A 20,066-nucleotide genomic window follows, 5' to 3' on the forward strand; every position below is an offset into this window, starting at 1 on the left:
TGGTATCTGGCACCCATCTCCCCACAGGTCTCTATTTTTTGGTGGTGCTGACCCAAAGGGCAAACAGGTTTATTGGGGCCATAGCCAGGTAACCAACAGTGGGATTTAACATTTATTCGAAAAACCACAGAGGTAGAGGAAGTAATTCATAGAAGAGATAGGCTTCGGAAACAAGCTATAGAGGTAAAGGAAAGACCCTTGGAACTTAGAAATAGGAAAGTAAAGGTGACATATGTGTGTGTGTGGGAATTATGGGGAGGAAGGGGGGAAGGCTCAGGGTGTACTCCTGGCGGGGAGAGGGACGGGTCCTCCTCCATCCTAAGGGTTTTAAGGGTTGAGATTTAAGGGCTGTCCCAGAGGAAGATCTAAATAGAATATTCATCAGCTTCCCAAGTGTGTCCTTTCAGGGTCGGGGTCTCCACTGATTGGTTGGCACCAGGGCAGAGGGTCATTAGCTTGGTCCTGAGGTCATGGTGTTGCTTGTCACATTTTGCTGCTTTTCTGGGCCTGCAGCTAAAATACTGCTGAGGCCTAGATGTCACCTCTAGGGAGGAAAGGTCACCCTGGGGACAGCTGTCCTTCGCTAGGCACCCAGGGCTTTCTGCCCTGGTGACCTTCGTCTTCCTCCCTGATAGCAGAGGAGCTGGAGGAGCCCTTGGCCCCGCTGATGAGCTCATCTCACTCGGTGATGGTCCTGATGCTCTGGAAGGCAGCCTCTCGGGCACCTGTGCATCGCAGCCAGATGGCCTCATTCACACAGCACAGCTGTCGCCTCACAGGCCGGCTCACCCATCGCAAGTCGCGTCCTCTCGGGGTCACTGTCAGTGATGGCATTCACCATGACCTGCGGGGGGTGGGTGGGGGGGGGGGGTTCTCGCCAGTGAGCAGAGATGGATGAGCTGGAAGGCATGCCTGACCATGTGCATAGTCACGAGCTCCATGCCGTTGCTGCGGCTGTGCATCACCAGTGAGTTGGTGAGGTGCTCCACAGTGGGCACTGCGCCTGGCAGGAGTGTTTGGCCGCATGGTGCCCTGCACTATGGGGCAGGTACTAGGCACGCTTCTTCACCGCAAGGTGATCCTGCACGCAAATGCCACTGATCTGTCCACCATCATTGCTCCACTTTCTGAAGAGCTTGACTTTAGGGTCTCTGCTCCTGCAGGTGCAGCCGCCTCCCACTGGGTCATCCTGAGAGGGCAGCTGCGGGGCGTCTCTGCCACTCTGCGGGGACCACGTGCCGCCCTGCCTGGACCACGTGCCGCCCTGCCTGGACCACGTGTTGCCCTGCCTGGACCACGTGCCACCCTGCCTGGACCACGTGCCGCCCTGCCTGGACCACGTGCTGCCCTGCCGGAACCATGTGCTGCCCTGCCTGGACCACGTGCTGCCCTGCCTGGACCACGTGCCGCCCTGCCTGGACCACGTGCCGCCCTGCCTGGACCACGTGCCGCCCTGCCTGGACCACGTGCTGCCCTGCCGGAACCATGTGCTGCCCTGCCTGGACCACATGCCACTCTGCGGGGACCACGTGCCACCCTGCCTGGACCACATGCCGCCCTGCCTGGACCACGTGCTGCCCTGCCGGAACCATGTGCTGCCCTGCCTGGACCACATGCCGCCCTGCCTGGACCACGTGCCACTCTGCGGGGACAACGTGCCGCCCTGGAACAGACAGGAAGAGCCCCACGGTGTTACGGGTCCTGTCCTCTGAGGCACCTGTGGCCAGGAGAGCCAGCACAGTGTGGCTGAGTTCAGGAGCATGTATGCAGCCACTAAGTGGGGTGCCCCTTCCTGGGGAGGAGACGCCTGGGTGGTGTGACGGGGCAGCGTGGACAAGCAAGCCTGCCGTGGCAGTCGCGGCTTTCTGGGGCCTCCCTGTAGTCAGGCTGACCCAGGAATGGCAGGTCTGGACATTTCTTCCGGCCACAGGCCACCCCGGCAGCCTCTTGGGGACAGGAGCAAGGGTGGCTCATCTTGCTTTGCCAGACCTGTTGCATGTCAGCACAGGACAGCGTGACCCACCTTCTGGCCAAACCCTCCTCGGAGGCAGGGCGAGCCTAGACAAGGCACCGTGGCCCTGAGGCCCGGACGTGTCTCTCCGGGAAGGATCATCTTCCATCCCTTGTAAGGACAGAGAACGAGAAGCAGGCGCCAGGCCATGGGAGCAGGTGGCAGGGAGAGACAGAGCGGCCCTGGGGGATCTTGTGGGACCCAGCTCGGGATCCTCAGCTCTGCCAGGACCAGGACAAGAACATGAAGAATTCAGGTCAGGTTTGAGCTGAAACTTCCGGTCAGTGAAAGTGCTGCCTGTCCACCAGTCACCGTGACCCTAGCGTGTTAATGATCATCTAATAAGTGCCATTACTGGGCACCCAGTAGCTGCCAGGCAGTGGGCTTGATTGTCAGTGAGCTCCGTGGTCCTCACGCAGTGTCTGACAGAGCTACAGGTATTATGCCCACTTCACAGACATCCCCCTCTCTGCAGGTCTGGCTCCCAGCATCCCTGCAGAGCCGTCTGGGCCCACCTTGGGCTTCTCCTCTGTAATAATCAGTCTGTAATGAAAGGAGTCTAAGCCTAATGATACTAGTAGCCTCCATTCTCCAAGGACTGCCTGCTAGTCCCACATCACCTCTCCCTTAGGGGGCCCCATTTACAGATAAGGTACATGGGCGCAGACAAACTAAAATGTCCAAGGTCAGCTGGCCAGAAAGTGATGGAGTGGGTTCAAAGCCACGTTGGTCAGACTCCTTAACCTCTAGTTGATTATTCAACACCTGCCCCACCCAGGCCAGGAGTCCCCAGGGTCAGGGACCACACCTGCTCCGCTACAGCCATCGCTCAGAGCCAGTACTGCTACACCACAGGCGCTCAATAAATATTTCTCAAATGAAAGAAAGAGGGGGAAAGATGTGGAAGTCAGAACCCTCGTGGTTGCAAGCGACAGAAACTCACCTGAAACTAGCTTCAAAGTGGGGGAAGGATCATAGATTGGCTCACAAGACCAGGGGCTGCACCACAAAACCCAGGCAGCCTCAGGACAGCCCAGGGATGGTGGGGTGGGGGTGAGGGCTAGGTGGGAGGGGAATGCTGGGCGACAAAGAGAACAGCCATCCTGGTAGGTGACCTTATCAAACAGGAAGTGATCTCAGTTATCCAAGTGTGATTTCAGCTTTTTGTCCAACTCAATTACTGCGCATGACAGGACAGTTAAAAATACAACCCTGCTGTGAACCGAATGTTTGTGTCCCCCTAAAATTCCTATGTTGAAATCCTAACCCCAAGGTGATGGTGCTCGAAGGTGGGGCCTCTAGGGGTCATTCGATCATGAGGGTGGAACCCTCATGGGTGGGATTCATGCTCATAAAAAAGACTCGGGAGAGCTCCTCCCTCCTTCCACAGTGTTCAGACACCCCAAGAAGACAGTGTCTGTGAACCAGAACAGGGCCCTCACCAGACACTGAATCCACCAGTGCCTTGATCTTGGACTTCCCAGCCTCTAAAACTTTGAGGAATAAATGTTTGCTGTTTATAAGGTACACAGTTTACGGTACAGATGCTCCTCAACTTATGGGGTTATGTCGCAATAAACCCATCGTATGTTGAAAATAGAAGTTGAAAATCATTAAATACTACGCTGTAAAGTATCGGTCGCTCACCCTCGTGACTGGGTGCCCAACTGAGAGCTGCGACTTGCTGCCGCGGCCCAGCACCACGAGAGAGTATCGGACTGCATATTGCTAGCTGGGAAACGATCAACATTCAAAGTATAGTTTCTACTGAGTATACATAACTGTAGTTCCAGCGTTGAGTCGAAAAGTCCTACGTCGAATCATTGTGAGTCAGGACCAGCTGTATTTTGTCAGAGCCACCCAAACTAAGACAAACCACTTCCAAGGCTGAGATAAAAGTCATGGGGTCGTTCCTGTGACCGCCTGTCATCTCTATACCGTGGAGTCGACAGGTTTCAATTCTGAAGTCCCGACTTCCTTCCCTTCCTCCAGGAGGATGGCAAGAGTGTGGAGACCACCTGCTCCACAGGCCACTGGGATCAGAGGGGACCAGGCCACCCCAGTCCCCTCCCTCCACTACAGATGACTCCTGCGTGAGCACACCCGGAGAGTGGGTCCAGCGAGGTCTGCTAGGTGAGAGGCCAGCGGCAGTGCTGACATCCACTGGCTTCATTTGGCAAAGAGCTTGGAAGTGGAGTAAAGCAACCTGACTCCCCACTGCCTACCCCTAACTCCTGACCCTGGCCACAAAGATAAAGGCATCTCACCCATGAGAACGGGACAAGCACACCTTCCTTCAGAGATGATGAAGGGGGCGGTGGTGAGAGCTCACGGCGTGGAGGCTTCTGGGGGCTGGGACTAAGCGCAGCGGTTCACCTGCTTCTTCCCACCGTATCCCGAGGACAGCCCCACTGTGAGCGCACTGTTTGATCGCTGCGCCACAGGCGTGTACTTTGCACGCAGTGAGCTGGGACTTGAACTCCAAGTTCTTCTGGACACGGGTTAGGACTCTTAAGCCCCCTGCACTTGGCTGCACCAGTGGTGAGAAGGAGGCCCATGCAAGCCCCTGACAGAGCGCCCGGAAGAGGGCGGCTGCTCAGTCATGCTCCTGCTCTTCCTCCTCCTCCCGTTTCGCCCCTTCACCCTCACTGCCACGGTGTCCCTGGCAAGGCACCGCTGGCGGGTTGCAGCCAGCCACAGCTCGGGGCAGGGGTGTCCTGTCACACCTCTCTCACTGAGAGGCTCCGTGGGCAGCCTGGACCTTGGGGCATCTGGTGGCCAGACCAGTGACTCCCAACCTGGGGCTGCTGGATGACTGAGGTCGCTGCTACTTGACTGAGGAATCTGCATCCTCTGGGAGCACAAATATGAAATGCTATATTCTCTCCAACACCCACTCCCCACCCTGCTGTGTAGACTCGCCTTTCCAATTTTGGGCAGCTGGTCCCTTGATAAAAATCTGGGCCAGATTCTGTAACTTCGTAGTCACTTACCATTATGAGCATGGTCGCATGTCAAGATTTAAGACTTGGTTCTGTTTATTTGAAGACTCGATTCAAACTGAGTTTGAAGCTCATCTCCATTCTCCCTCCTCGCTCCCCTCTCCCTGGGGCTTGGAGGAGGTGGATGGAGAGTGTTCTGCGCTTTACCAAGTCCCTGTCCCGTGTCTGTCTGAACTGCCAGCCCTAACTGCTGTCAGACTGTAGCAGCCCTCACTGGGCCCACTCTCTCGGGAGAAGTGAGATCTGCTCACGCAGGAGGCACCTGTCAGTGCGGGAGGGACCTGGTCTGGTCTGGTCCCCTCAGTGCGGGCGGTGACTGGGTTTCCTAGGGACGTGTGCAGCTGTGTCCTGGCCCCTCCGTCGCTGAAGAGCAGCCGGGCATCCCTTCTCTGCCACCAGGGGCACATGTCCCAACGGCCTCTCTAGGCTGCTGTACCACCTGGGCAGCCGCAGCTCCTGCCCCACTGCAGCCTCTGTCCTCTTCACATGGAGACTCAGCAGCATCTGGGGTAGTTTAGAACGGGAGGGGGGTCCCCCTCTTCCTGACCCCCAGATTTTTAAGTCCTGGTGGTTCCACAGAGTCCCACTTTCAGAAGTCTTAGTACCAGAAACAGGCACCAGTTTCTATGTTCAATATGACCCAAACTTCAGGGGCTAAATCAATCACCCTCTTCCTCCTCTTCCCCAGAGAGGGAGAGGGGGGTCTGAAAAGCATGTGGCCCCCTTCTCTCAGCTCCCGGGTCGGGGGGCTCTCTGAGGGTCTGCAGTTCATCACATGCCCAGTCTTTGAAAAGGGAGCCCCCAGAGCCTCCTTGCTTAGCTTGGGGAGAAGCAGCTGTCTCAGCTCAAATCTACACTTGTTTTGAGTCCAGGACCCTCCTCTTCCTCACAGCGCCCATCCTGGATTTGCAGGAGGGGATGTGGGAGGCAGGAGGACAGAAAACTCATGCACTGTGTATTATATAGCTACTCTCAGCTGTTCTGAAGCTCTGTTTGTTAACAATAAGGGGATAAGGCATTTACTTTTACTTAATACATGCAGCAGTTCAATGATAGAGAAACAAAGAGCTGGTCAGTTCTGGGGCCAGACCTCGCTCTGAGTGACCCTAGACAAGACTTCTGACTCTTCTATGTTCAGCTTCCTCATCTGCACCATGGAAGTTAGTCATCGTACCCACAAGAAGCTGTGGGCTTCCACACTGTACCTGGCACAGTCACCATAAATTTCACAGCACACTCGGTGGCCATTATTATTTACTAGAGGCTCAGTGCACAAAATTCGTGCACTTGGAGGGGGTCCCTCAGCCCAGCCTGTGCCCTCTCACAGTCCGGGAGCCCTCAGGGGATGTCCAATTGACACAGAGGCAGGAGAGGCTCCTGCCACTGCCGCTGTGCTCGCCAGCGGTCAGCCCGGCTTCTGGCTGAGCGGCGCGCCCCCTGTGGGAGCGCACTGACCACCAGGGGCAGCTCCTGCATTGAGCGTCTGCCCCCTGATGGTCAGTGCATGTCATAGCGACTGGTCGTTCCACTGTTCGGTCGATTTGCATATTAGCCTTTTTTTATATAGCATGGGTGTCTTTAAAACCCAGAGTTAAGAAGAGGCACGAAAGGGGTCTTGGGTGGGGAAGGGTCACGGGCCATGGCTCGGTGTCCTCATGGCCGCTCCAGCTCTGGCAGGGAGCTTAGTACAGTGCCAGGCACATGCGTGCCTGCAACGCAGGTTTTGTTGAATGAGTGGTGTTCTCTTAATTCCAGGAGACTATTAATCTGCTACTTATTAATGAGGTGTTCTGAACACAGATTTAAGCTGCATTTGGTCTAGCAACCAAAAGAGACTGTGGGTCTTTAAAAAAAAAGCATGGAGGAGAGACCCCTCTGTGTGTGGAGGGTGGGCGGCCCTCCCATCCCGGCCGGGCAGGAGCCAGCAGCTGTCTCCCGGCGCCTGCCGGAGCTGGATGGCGGCCGTGAATACTTTCTTTCTTAGTGAAGCTCTTCTCTGTGTGTGCTGAATCACAGCATTCACGGGGGGAGTGGGGACAAGAGCATTTACTAAGTGGATACCAGGCATCAGCTGGGGCAGGGGTGGGAGACCTGGCTGGGCCAAGGCTCAAGCAGGAAAGGAACGTGACACCGGCTCCTCCAACAGCGTCTCTACCACCCCCCTGGTGGGTGCTGGGGGGCCAGATGAACACTCACACCACAGACCTCGGCGGGGGGTGGATGAAGAGACAGGCCAGAAATAGGCTGAGCGTCTGGGGCGTCAGCTGGGATTTGCCCCTTCCAGCAAGTCAGGGCTCAAGCATTCTGTTTACCAAATACTCTGCACACATAGAAACCAGGACGGTCTGGCTCCACGTGAAAGGGGATGGGAAGGGTCTCTCCAGGGTGGATTTCGAGGTGTTGGAAGTTTCTCTGCCTGGTGATTTCACCCCAGTCTCTTGCCAGGAGCCTTCATTATCTGCCCAGCCGATTCCTTGGGCCCCGGGAAAGACAAGCAAGGTCATCAGCTGCTCACTGTCCTTGGACGGGCATCTCCATAGGCATCTGTGAGGGGCCGCTCACTGCCCCTGGACGGGCATCTCTGTAGGCGTCTGTGAGGGGCCGCTCACTGCCCCTGGACGGGCATCTCTGTAGGCGTCTGTGAGGGGCCACTCACTGCCCCTGGACGGGCATCTCTGTAGGCGTCTGTGAGGGGCCACTCACTGCCCCTGGATGGGCATCTCTGTAGGCGTCTCTAAGGGGCCGCTCACTGCCCCTGGACGGGCATCTCTGTAGGCATCTGTGAGGGGCCGCTCACTGCCCCTGGATGGACATCTCTGTAGGCGTCTGTGAGGGGCTCACTGCCCCTGGATGGGCATCTCTGTAGGCATCTGCGAGGGGCCGCTCACTGCCCCTGGACGGGCATCTCCGCAGGCGTCTCTAAGGGGCCGCTCACTGCCCCTGGACGGGCATCTCCGTAGGCGTCTGTGAGGGGCCGCTCACTGCCCCTGGATGGGCATCTCCGCAGGCGTCTGTGAGGGGCTGCTCACTGCCCCTGGATGGGCATCTCTGCAGGCGTCTGTGAGGGGCCGCTCACTGCCCCTGGACAGGCATCTCTGTAGGCGTCTGTGAGGGGCCGCTCACTGCCCCTGGACGGGCATTTCTGTAGGCGTCTGTGAGGGGCCGCTCACTGCCCCTGGACGGGCATTTCTGTAGGAGTCTGTGAGGGGCCGCTCACTGCCCCTGGATGGGCATCTCTGCAGGCGTCTGTGAGGGGCCGCTCACTGCCCCTGGACAGGCATCTCTGTAGGCGTCTGTGAGGGGCCGCTCACTGCCCCTGGACGGGCATCTCTGTAGGCGTCTGTAAGGGGCCGCTCACTGCCCCTGGATGGGCATCTCCGCAGGCGTCTGTGAGGGGCTGGGATCCTCCCGCACTGACCATCAGGCTGCCTTTTGTCCCTCATCTCCCATTTGGTACAAAGGTCTTGTCTGACACAGACAATGTTCCAGAAGCAACCATTTTTTAAAATTTTATATAGAATGGGGATGATTTAAAGCAGCTTTGGAAATTTCCTGTGAGTTTTTTATTATGAAGATACAAAGAAAACCAGCAAACTAAAATGAACTCTCGCCTGTCTCTGTCCCAAGTCTGCCCTCCCGGGGATGGGCCCCGGCCTCAGCTGCACATGGGAGAGCAGGGACAAGACCAAGTGAACATTCCTTCAAATACCGTAATGATGACAAAATGAAAACCAGGCAAATAAGTCTCAGCAAATTGGCTTTGAGCAAATTGACCTGGAGCCCAAACTCTGGTGCTCAGATGGGGCTTAATAAATATTTGTTGACTGAATAGCAAATGTGTTTGACTGTTAGGTGATATCCAAACCCGAGGAGAAGCACTGCCCGGACTCTGTCCCCTGGCAGTGGGCTGAAGTAGATCATCCACGAGCTAAAAACAGGCCCTCGAAGCTGCTTTGGAACGGAGCATGCGCCCTGTGCTGACATTTGTTTGGCAAGCGTGGAACAGACAGTGGCTTCAAAGGGCTTTCCACGCAGCCTAGACACCTCTGTGACACTGGGCAGTCCGGGACAACCAGTAGCACTGCCTCAGAATCCTCCCATAAGTGCAAGTCTCCTAACTTCTCACCAGGGCAAGGGAGCACGTGGTTCCCACAAGTCACAGGATCTGACCACAATACCTCCAGGAGAGGAGAGGCCCAGCTGGCTTGCTCCAGCTCACAGGCAGCTGTTTTGTTGCTAGTAAATCCGGATGGACAGAGGATTCTGGCAGTTCTGCGGGTTTCCTGATGCTCAGACCCTCCTCTAGACCTTTCCAATTCCAGCTGACCAGGAGAGAAGGGCCTTGCCTTCTTGGCCCTTAACTATGGGTCAACTTCACTGGAACCTTGATGACTAAAACCGCCAAACTTCCTCAAGGCTGAGAAGCCATCAACGGATAAATGCCTCATGTTTCAGTAAAAAACAAAAGGTGCTGCCAATTAAATCCTGACATGCTATTAACTTTAAGATGCATCCTGATTTCAGAGATCTCAAAACAAGAAAAAGTGTGTTAGAACTGAAAAAATACAATGTGTTTTCAGGACAACTGTTTTCTTGCTGGCTTTGAGGTAGGTCTTAATCCCTTATTTCCTAGCTTATGGCCTGGTGCAAAGGACTTCATTTTGCTAAGGCTCTGTATTCTTGTTAGTAGAACAGAAGAGTAATGCTTCCCTCATAAATTTTGAGAGGAGAAAAAAATAAAATGTTGGGCTTGATATCTAGTACATCACAGGTAGCTATGTAAGGTGCTCTAACAAGGCTTGTGGGACAACACATTTTGTTATCTGCTGGTGCCCAGGTGGTTCTGAGCTGAAACAATCTATGAATTATTGGGACTGAAGTTTCCCAACAGACTATGACCAAGAGCAGGGGGATGGGGGGCGAAGGGGAGGAAGAGATATAAAATAAGACATGAATTAAGCTGGCTGGGTTTATGGTAGGTCAACAACAGCAGTGAGGAAGGAGGTTTGGGTGAGAAGACACGTTCAGTTGGGATGCAGGGAGTTCCTATTCCTAAAATGGAGGAGTGATTGAAGTAACTCTCTGGTCAATAGCAATGATAAGATCTGGACAATATACAAACACAAACTAATTGAAAGCACTTGAAAACAACCTAAAGCAACAGAAATTGGAGGAGACATGGTCCTTGGGAGATGGGAAGCACACTAGAGCACTGCCCAGTTTATGGTGATACATGGGAGAATAGAACTAAAATGGAATGTAGCAGTATTATTGGCTGGGAAGAATGAAAGTGATTAGACATTGAGGATGAAAACTGAAGAGGAAAATGCCAGAAAGGACAAAACCACAGAGGAAAAGCTGCAAAATTGCTATACAACCCCCCTCCAAATCCTTAATTAACCCCTAAATTTTTTATGTGTAGACAGAGACTCCAATGAGCCCAAAAACTCCCCAAAGGAAGCAATAGCTGGGAGGCAGAGAATTCAACACTGCCTGGAAGATAGAATCTGGAGTTCAAGTCTTGCCAAGTTAAAGGGATTTAGCAAACACTTATGACTTTTGATTTCATTCCAGAAAACCATGTCTTACAAATAAGTACAGGACTAAGGGTTATACCTTAGGGCTATGGGCAAAACCAAAACAAATCTATCTGAACAAAATTTAAAACCAACTTCTACAAGCTCAAGTGGATATACCAGTAATTTGACTGCCTGCTAGAACAAAACATAACATTCTTCAGAGGAAAACAATAAAATCGTCTTTTCAATGTATCATCCAAAATGTCCACTATAAAATTAAAAATATATAGACATGCAATCAAGAGAAATAATAGTCAATAAAAACAGAGCCACTGATGAACCAGATGTTGGATTGAGTAAATAAGAACTTTAAAATGGTTATTATATGCAACAGGATTTTCAGCAAATGAAAGATAGAATAAATAAATGGTTAGAGAATCTCAGAAGAGAAATGGGACCTATAAAAATAAACCTAGGTAAATTCTAGAAACAGCAGTAAATTCTAGAAATAAAGTACCTGACATAAAACATATTTTGGATGAAATCAACAGTAGATTAGTACTGCAGAAGAAAAGATCAGCAAACTTGAAGACAGGTAATAGAAATGATCCAAACTGAAGAACAGAGTGAAAAAAGGGAAAAATAAATAAGTACACGGAGCTTCAGTGACCAGTGGGACAACACCTAGTGTATAAATGGAATTCCAGAAGGAGAGGGGAGAGAGAATTGGGCAGAAGAAATATTTGAAGGAATAATGACCAAAAATTACCCCCACATTCCCAAATTCAGTAAGAAACATCAGCCCATCGATCTAAGAAGCTCAGGGAAGGCTACATAGAATAAATACAAAGAAAACGCCATCTAGTCACACCACCGTCAAACTACTAAAAGTCAAAGATAAAGAGAAATCTTAAAAGAAGTCAGAGAGAAAAAGACTATGTACATAGGAACAACAATAAGGAAGAAAACTGACTTCTGATCAGAAACAATGTAGGCCAGAAGGCATTTAAAAAGTTCTAATGGGGGAGGAGGTCAGTTTGGGATATGTGCAGCCTGAAATGCTGGTGAGACTCCGAGGTTGCAAAGTACAACAAAGGTCTCCTCCCAAGCACTCCCTTATAACACACATTCTCCATGCACTCCCCCGACACACTCCTACCACACACACAGTGCCTCAGTTCAACATCTCAGCATTCCCAACAGAAAAAAGAATTATAGCTGTCAGGAAGGTGAAAATACATGAAATCATTTATACAAACTGTGAGACATAATTAAGATTCTTTGTATTGTGCCACCATGTAAACAATGCATATTTTTTCATCCTGATAAAAACTCTAATAAGAAAAGTGAAGATTTTCTCCTCCTTAAATGCTTTAGTCACATGACGCTTTGGTCCAATAGGCTGGCGGAAATGTGGGAATAGTGCTCCTAGAGGCGGTCAGGGGAATCCAAGATCCAGGAACCATCAAGGTAGAAACCTGGCAAAGAGGTTCTGGGTAAGCGTGGGAGGAGCTCGGAGCAGCAGCAGCAGCACACGTTTCCTGAGCAGCTGCTGAATGCTGAATGCCAGGCATTGTGCTAAGTGCTTCAGGTGCATTATCTTAATCCTCACACCACCCCTGAGGAGTATTATCATTCCTTTTTTTAAAATGAAGAAACAAAGTTTGAAAGAGAATCAGAAAGTTGCCAGGTTAGTCACAGAGTTGGGATTTGAGCCCAGGTCTGTTAGACTCTAAGCCACAGCTATTCACCCTCCCCCAGTCAGCCGTTCATGTGTTCATCCCACTGCACTGGGCTGGACAAAAGGAGAGCTCTACATGGCTACACCCCCAGTGCTCAGGGAACCTATAGCCATAGCCAAGGAGGCAATAAAAATTACTATAGCCAACATTTTATTGAGCACTTACCATGTACTAGCCATTGTGTGTTACATTTAATGTGTCACATCTTATTTAATGTTCACAACAGTCCTATGTGGTAAATCCTTGTATCATCTCCATTTTACAGGTGAGCAAAGGGAGGCTCAGATTGGGCTGGAATTTGACTCCACGGCTCAGGCTCCCCAGCAGCACACTCAACTGCCCAAGGCACCAAAGGGGCAGGGGCCATGCACAGACGGACAGAGCCAGGTCACCCTGGTGCTCCTCCCCCCCTTGATGAAATCCTAGGAATGTTGACTTGTGAAAGCAAGTTTGTTTTCCAGGGACTTAGGCTACATCTGTTCCAGAGGGAGCGAATGTCCAGGGAATTCCCCCTCCTCCCCGACCTGGTGAGTCCATCTGCTTCTCTTACCAGCGTGGCTGCAACCATCTCCCCAGCTCTGGAGGACTTGTCTGACACTCCCATCAATCCAGGCTGCACGCAACCATCACCGGGGCTTTTAAAAGTAACAGCAAGTCGGAACACTGCCATGCTTAAGGCCTTTCAGTGGCTTCTGAGCATCGTGGGGATAAAGCCCCACCTCTCTCCCGAGGCCTCGTGCTCTGACCTGCTCCCCTTATCTCCTCAGCCAAAGGCACTTTTCAGCTCCTTGAAAGAACGCCCTGCGCTGCTCCTGCCTCAGGGTCTGCTCCAGTTAACGCTGCTGTGTAACAAGCTACCGTTTTCTTATCATCATGGATTCTTTGGTCAGGACTTCAGACGTGGAACAGTGGAATGCCTTATCTTTGCTGATGTCTGGGGCCTCAGCAGGAAGACTCTAGCTAGGGTGACTCGATGGGCAGGCGCTGAATCGCCGAGAGGCATTTTTCCTCACATGTCCGGGGTGGGTGCTGGCTGGACCCATGCTATGGAGGCCTCTGCATGCCTGCTCCCGGGCAGCTGGGCTTCTCAGGCTCCAGCCTGGCTCGGGGCTCCAAAACAGTGTCCCAGTGAACAAGGCAGAAGCTGCACTGCCGGTTCTCCCCCAGCCTTGAGTCCAGGAGTGTCACTTCCATTGCATTCTATTGGTTACAAGCAAGTCAGGAACCTCCCGATTCAAGGGGAGAGGGCAGAGCCCTGCCCCTCCAAGGTCTCATGTGGACCAGGAGATATCACTGGGGCTCTCTCTCTCTCTCTCTGAAAAAGCAATCTACCACACGGTCTTTACACACTATTGCCTTGCCCAGACCACCATCCTCTCTCCAACCTCACCCCCTGCTAATCCTCACCAGTGTCCAGGTTTCAGCTGAAGCACCTCTTTCTAAGGGAGCCTGCCTGACTGCCCCGCCCAGGCTTAACCAGGCCTCCGGCTTAGATACACCCTTAGCGCCCCGCACTTCTCATGTAGCCCAGTCAGTCTGTCTGTCTCCCCTCCTGACTGTGAGCTCTATGAGGACAGGGACTTTCGCTTCCTGGTGTTGGCTCAGAGCAGGTTCCACACCCTGGAGAAGAGAGACAGATGTCCTGGAGAGGAGAGAGGAGGAGGAAGGGGGAAAGAAGGTTATATGCCAGCCTCCAGCTGTCAAGGCTGTAGCTCAAAAAGAAATCCACTGGGTGCCCTGTGCTCCTGCTGACCTCGAGCCCCTGGCCTGCCACGGCCCTACCACCAGTGGCTTGACCACCGCCTCACTGGGCCCCTCCAGGCCTTCTGGGGATCCACAGGATGGATGGGCATCTTCACCCCCAATCCAGCTGTCTGGCTGATGCTGTGGCCCAGGGGTCCTCAAACTTTTTAAACAGGGGGCCAGTTCACTGTCCCTCAGACCGTTGGAGGGCTGGACTATAGTTTAAAAACTATGAACAAATTCCTATGCACACTGCACATATCTTATTTTGAAGTAAAAAAACAAAACGGCAAAAACACCCGCATGTGGCCCGCGGGCCGTAGTTTGAGGACGCCTGCTGTGGCCTATAACATACTGGGTCCTTTTGCAAAGACCCAGCTCCTAAAGAGGGATGGACCGACAAAGGGAAAAAGGAGACTGCCGAGCATGTGAAGGAGGCTGAGGCAGGAAGAAACATCTGCTCCCTGCAGGGTCGGAAGTTGGGCCCTGAGGGGAGGGTCACGATGGACCTGTTTGCCCAGGGACCAGGAACATGACACAATGTGCTTAGGAGTGGGGGGAACGCCATTAAAATTTCTCTCCCAATTTGTACCCAAACATCAGCACTATCAGCATCTTCATCACTAATTTTTTTAAAGTACGGAAGAGTCACCAGGGGCATCTTGCAGGGCTGTTGTCCAGGCAGAGGGCGCACTGTGCCCGGGGCCCCCTTCCCTCCCTGCCCTGCCCTCCCTGCTCCTGGAGAGCCGCTCACTTGTGGGCCCAGTGCCGTCTCCTTTCTTGCTCCGACTCCATAAGCATCACAAGCTGCACCTTGATGACGACTGTGCTGAGGACTCGATGGCCCCCCATTATTTCTTCCTTGAAAAGCCTGATTGGGGGGGGGGTCACAGTAACCCACCTGATGCCAGAGTCTGAGTTCAGTCCACTAGGGCGTCCTCGCCCTGTGCCAAGCCCTTTCCTGAGGGACCTCACAGAACCCTCCCCGCAGCCCGTGGAGGTGGATTACTAGTTTTCGCTCATTTGCTGACGCACGAATGGGACGCCCAGAGAGGGGACTACACCAAGGCCACTCAGGTGGGCAGTGACAGCGCTTCTCCAGCGCTGCCTCACCCCAGCTGTGGGGCTCCCATGGTGCTAGGCTCCTGCCTCCCTCCCGCTAACTTTCCCGGCTCAGATGCTACTGGCCGCTGTGCAGCCAGCCTTGGCTCCCTTCCCCAGGGTTCCAAGAGGGGACTGAAGTCCAGGAAGGCCATCGGCAGGGCTGCCCTGCTGCCCCCCGGGGACAGGGGCTGCCGGGGAGCACCCGCTCCCTGCAGCGTGCCCACTGTTGCCTGCACAGCTGGAGCAGCTCTCAGCCCGTTACCTGAGTTGGAGGGGAAGCTGTCTGCTCTGCAGAGCAAACCAGGAGCTGCCTGGGGTTTGGGGAGCGGGCGGGCCAGGGAGCAGAGCCGGGCCAGGCTGCCTGTGCCAAGGAAGGAGGGGGCTGCTGAAGCCGCCAAAGCAGGCTGGGGGAGGGGCCGGGCCAGCTGGGGCCGGAGCTAGTGTGACATCACCGGGCGCCCGCCTCTGTCTGGGGCTGAGGGGAGGCCCTGAGCCTTTCTGGGGCCTGGGGGATCCTCTTGCATTGGTGGGTGGAGAGAAGTGCCTGCAGCCAACCAGGGTCAGGCTGTGCTCACAGTTTCCTCCGGCGGCATGTAAAGGCTCCACAAAGGAGTTGGGAGTTCAAATGAGGCTGCAGCAGACGGCCTGAGCCTGAGGACTACCGAGCCCAGAGCTGTGCCTCCTGGGCTGGACCTGCAGAGCATGGCCCTGAGGCGGCCGCCGGCCCCCGCCACAAGCGAAAGCAGGTTGTGAGCAGCCCCGCAGGACCCCCAGCCGCCCCGCCCGGCCGGCCGAGCCGCTGTGCAGGGCTGTGCGGGCGGAGCGGAGCCAGCAGAGGCCAGTGAGGCAGGGCTGCTCGGTGGCCAGGCCAGCCTGCGGCGTGAGGACCCTCCTGGAGGCCATGGACAGGCTGCCTCGCTGACGGCCGAGGGGAAGCATGTGAGGAGCTGCCCCAGAACCACGCAGGAGGGAAGAGGTAAGGGGCTGGTTAGGTGGCACGGGGAATAGGGGGCGAGAGGCAGCAGCTGGTTCCGTGTCTCGGGGCTCAAGACCCTTGACCCCCAGCTGGAGATGTGTGCAGCTGGGTCCAGAGGGGTCACTCCTGCTTTCACGTGGAGCCAAACAGACATGTGCCGGGGCAGGACCTGTGGGTGCTTGGGCAGAGGGTGGTGTTCTGGGGTGAGGTCATGGGCTGGGGCTCCGAGGCTTTACCAAGAACCTCTCTCCTCCTCAGACAAAGGCCCTCTGGGTGATGGCAGTGGCTCCTGAGCCGCTCGGAGCCGGGGTGTGTGCCCGAGTATGTGCCATGCGTAGGTGTGTGCCCGAGGGGCCAGCAGATAGCAGGGGCAGCTGAGCATTCGGGAAGCCGTTTGGAAGTTTGGGTTCCTCTGCCTGGCTGGGGATGGCACCCAGGCAAAAGCAAAAGCAAACGCTAACGCTGTCCCGTGGGAGCCGGGAGCCTCGCTCAGGAATTCCCTGGAGCTGAGCAGCGGTGCCCACACCCTCGGCCGGGAGCAGAGGGGCAAAGGGCTCCAGCACCAGGAGGGACGTGCCAGCCAGAGCCTGTGCCACTGTGACAGGGCGAAGCGCTGCCCTGGCTTCCTCTGCATTCCCGAGGATGCCTGGTCCCTCCTCACACTGGACGGCGCCCAGGTGCCCGGTCTCCCACCGGCTGGACGCGGCTGGGAAAGGGGAGACCGGCCCCGGCAGGGGGACAGCAGGCTCCACATTCCGAGTCCCTTGAAAGCACTCAGCGTTAGCTAACGTTTCGAAACAAATTCTTCCCCGATCCCTCCCTTGTGCTTCTGTGATAAGTATGTCACGGGTCAGCTAGTGCCTCTGCTGTGGGATTACGAGAGCTCCCGGGGCCAGTTCGGTTACTTGGAAAAGGATCCCCTTTCGGCGGGGCTCGGGGGAAGCTGAGAATGCCACTTCCGAGGCTGGCCCCACGCCCCCACACGGACTCCTCCAAATTGAGGCAGAGTGAGGCAGTGCTTGCGAGCGAGATTCAAATCCTAGCTCTTCCACATAAGAGCCAATTGACTGGCAGAACACAGAGCTCTCCAAGCCTCAGTTCCCTTTTCTGTAAAATGGGATGACAATGGTGCCCACCTCTTAGTAACAGCTGATACTTCTATTGCACTTACCCTGATCCAGGCACTTGCCAACTTGGGGAATCCTCACAGCCACCTTATAGCCTAAGTGCATCCCCATTTTACGGATAGGAAATTGAGGCAGAGAGGGTAAGTGATATGCCAAGGCCACAGGCTCTTAAGTGCCAGCCCCAGGACTTGAACCCAGCACTCTAAACCACATTCCCTGCTGTCTAGCATGCCCGGGAAGGCCTTAGCACAATGCTTGGTGTGCGGCAAACCCTCAGAAAATGTTAGTCACTGATTATTATGAACCATAACAGTCAGAATCGCAGAGAGAAAAGAGCAGAGACCCACATTCTCTCTCTGTCCCGTCACATCCTGCTAGGGTGTCAGAAAACCCACAAGGCTCCCCACCCTGGGGGGTCTTCCCAGGAGCCTGAGGGGGGCTTTATGTCTGAGGTGACCTGCAGCTCTCTGGGTCCTAGAAGTCCACACTAAGGAAGGGTGCAGACGCAATGACAAAAGGAACTCAGTGTATCTGACCAACCCTGCAGTACGAGCATCCTCCACCCACATAGGCTGCCTGCCTGTCTGCTGGTCTCCCCGCCACAACCATAGTGGGCGAGGAAAGTGAGAGAGCTCCATGCTGCAGGAGGACCAGCGCCAGGCCTGTCCTGGGGCTGCAGGAGGAGAGGCACAGACCCCTACCTCAAACCCCACCCCTACCACCAGGTCTGCCACATGGTGGCCAAGTCGGTGGATCTGACACCAGCCAACACCGGTGTACCTCAGCCTGAGCAGTAGCTTCTCTCCTTTGGCCCAGGGGTCTTGGTGGGCTCCTGAAGTCCTGGAAGCGCTTTGAGAAGCTGACATTAAATATCTGTTTTTCTGGCACTAGGCCTCTGAGCTGCGAAAGCTCCAGCCTGGAGCCAAGGGGGCTCACTGGGCTCTCTGGGCATCCCAGGCCAAGCAGAGGCTCTGACCGACTTCACGGGGCTGGCTAACAAAAATAGGATTAATCATTACTCAATAAAGGCAGTCGTGGTGGAACAAATAAAAATGTGTGAAGCACACAGCCGGGAGCACAGGGCGGGCTGCACGGTATCACCACAAGTTCATGGGCAGAACTAAGCTGCTCCTCCATCCACAATGATTTATTAAGTACCCACTGGGCTAAGAAAGGCACAGGCATTATCTCGTTTCATCCTCACCAGAAGCCTCAGAGGTAGGTTCCAGTTTTAGTATCCCATTTTACAGATGAGAAAACTAAGGCTCAGAGAGGGTAAGTAACTTGCCCAAGATCACACAGTTGATCCCTGCTCAGTCTGGCTCCAAAGTCCATACTTCTCCCCGCCTCCAGAGCCCTGTTAAAGGCATCTTAACTTCTCTTTTCCTGACCCTGTCCTTGGGTCCCTCCCTGCCCATGGCCCCAGCAGCCACATCTGTTTTGATTGCTGTCCTATAAAATGCTGCATCATCCCATCTGAAAACCATGTGCTTCCCGGATTCGGATGCATCACTTGCTTGTCATAGAAGCCTACCTCTGAGACAGAACAGGCATTACTGCCACCCTATCAAAGACGAGCCTCCGCACAGCCACACAGCGTGCCTGTGGGAGCAAGTCAGGGAGCCAGACCTGGATGCCGTGCCAGGCTGTCTGACTTCAGAGACCCCGCACCGATGCTCGGCGCCGCTGTCCCCGCATCAGCACCTTGGCTCGGCACCAGCTCCGTGGGCAGAGCCCTGTGTTCCTGCACTCCTGCCTGGAGACTCCAGGGCTGCTGCAGCGGAGCGCAGTCCTCTCGGGTCCACCCTGGGCCACCCCTGAGCAATTCCTCAGCAGCCATCAGGGAGAGGCACTGGTAGCTACATTAGAACAAACATAACAGACAGCAGCCCCGCCCAAGGCAGGTACACTCAGCTCTGGTCTCTCTTTCTCTCTCTCTCTCTCCCTCCTCTTTTTTTTAAATCCTCTCCCGAGGATATTTTTCCATTGATTTTTTTAGAGAGAGTGGAAGGGAGAGGGAGAGACACAGAGAGAGAAACATCAATGTGAGACACATCAATTGGTTGCCTCCCGCACGCACCCCAACCAGGGCCTGGGATTGAGCCTGCAACTGAGGTACATGCCCTTGACTGGAATCGAACCCAGAACCCTTCAGTCCACAGGCCAATGCTCCGTTCACTGAGCCAAACCGGCTAGGGCAGTTCTGGCCTCTCTTAATCATACTCATTTCCTCTGAAATGGTCTCAATTAATAGCACTCGGATGCCAGAGGGACTCTGTTTCTTGCATCCCCAGCCCAGTGGGAGCCGGTGGAAGGTGAAGCTAACAATCCCCAACACAACAGCAGGAGACTTGTAAAGGGAAAGCATGTGGCGCTGAGAGGGGCCTGCAAGTTGGGCGGTGCTGTCCCCACTTTACAGAAGAGGAAACTGAGGCTCAGAGGGTGCAGCACCTCTCCTCAGGTTTCTCCACTAGTGGGCCCAAAAGCAGGGATTCCAACCCAGATCTGGGCTCATTCTACCCCAGCCCACTGCTATTCTGGACAAGCACACTGTGGAAATCTCAAGAATGAATCAATTCATTGAATAGCATTTCTTTTCTGTGAATTTATATAAAACACCCCAAATAGAAGGGTTATTCAGCCACTGGCAGCTTGGAGTTGATGGTGATAGGTCACATCAGAACCTCATTCTGACGGTAGTTTCTATGACAGAACTGTAATTCCCTCCCTCTAACTGTAAGCTATATGACTGACATGAGGGGGGGGGGGGCATTGTAAACATCACATTGTAATGCTGTAAAACATTATAAAATTGTAAACATTGTAAAACAATACAATGTCC

At 54.1% G+C, this 20,066-nt stretch overlaps 2 protein-coding genes across 18 annotated transcripts in view; one reads left to right on the forward strand and one right to left on the reverse strand.

Moving 5' to 3' along the window:
- RALGPS1 (Ral GEF with PH domain and SH3 binding motif 1) overlaps positions 1–20,066 on the reverse strand; it is a 226,324-nt gene that overhangs the window by 57,257 nt on the left and 149,001 nt on the right. The gene's annotated exons all lie outside the window — the stretch shown is intronic.
- Positions 15,595–20,066, forward strand: part of ANGPTL2 (angiopoietin like 2) — a 33,872-nt gene continuing 29,400 nt past the window's right edge. The window contains exon 1 of the mRNA XM_079790435.1: positions 15,595–16,097. The gene's annotated coding sequence lies outside the window, so the exon portion shown is untranslated. The remainder of the gene's footprint in view (positions 16,098–20,066) is intronic.

This window comes from Cnephaeus nilssonii, assembly GCF_951640355.1.
Source record: "Cnephaeus nilssonii genome assembly, chromosome: 14".
Lineage (NCBI taxonomy): Eukaryota > Metazoa > Chordata > Mammalia > Chiroptera > Vespertilionidae > Cnephaeus > Cnephaeus nilssonii.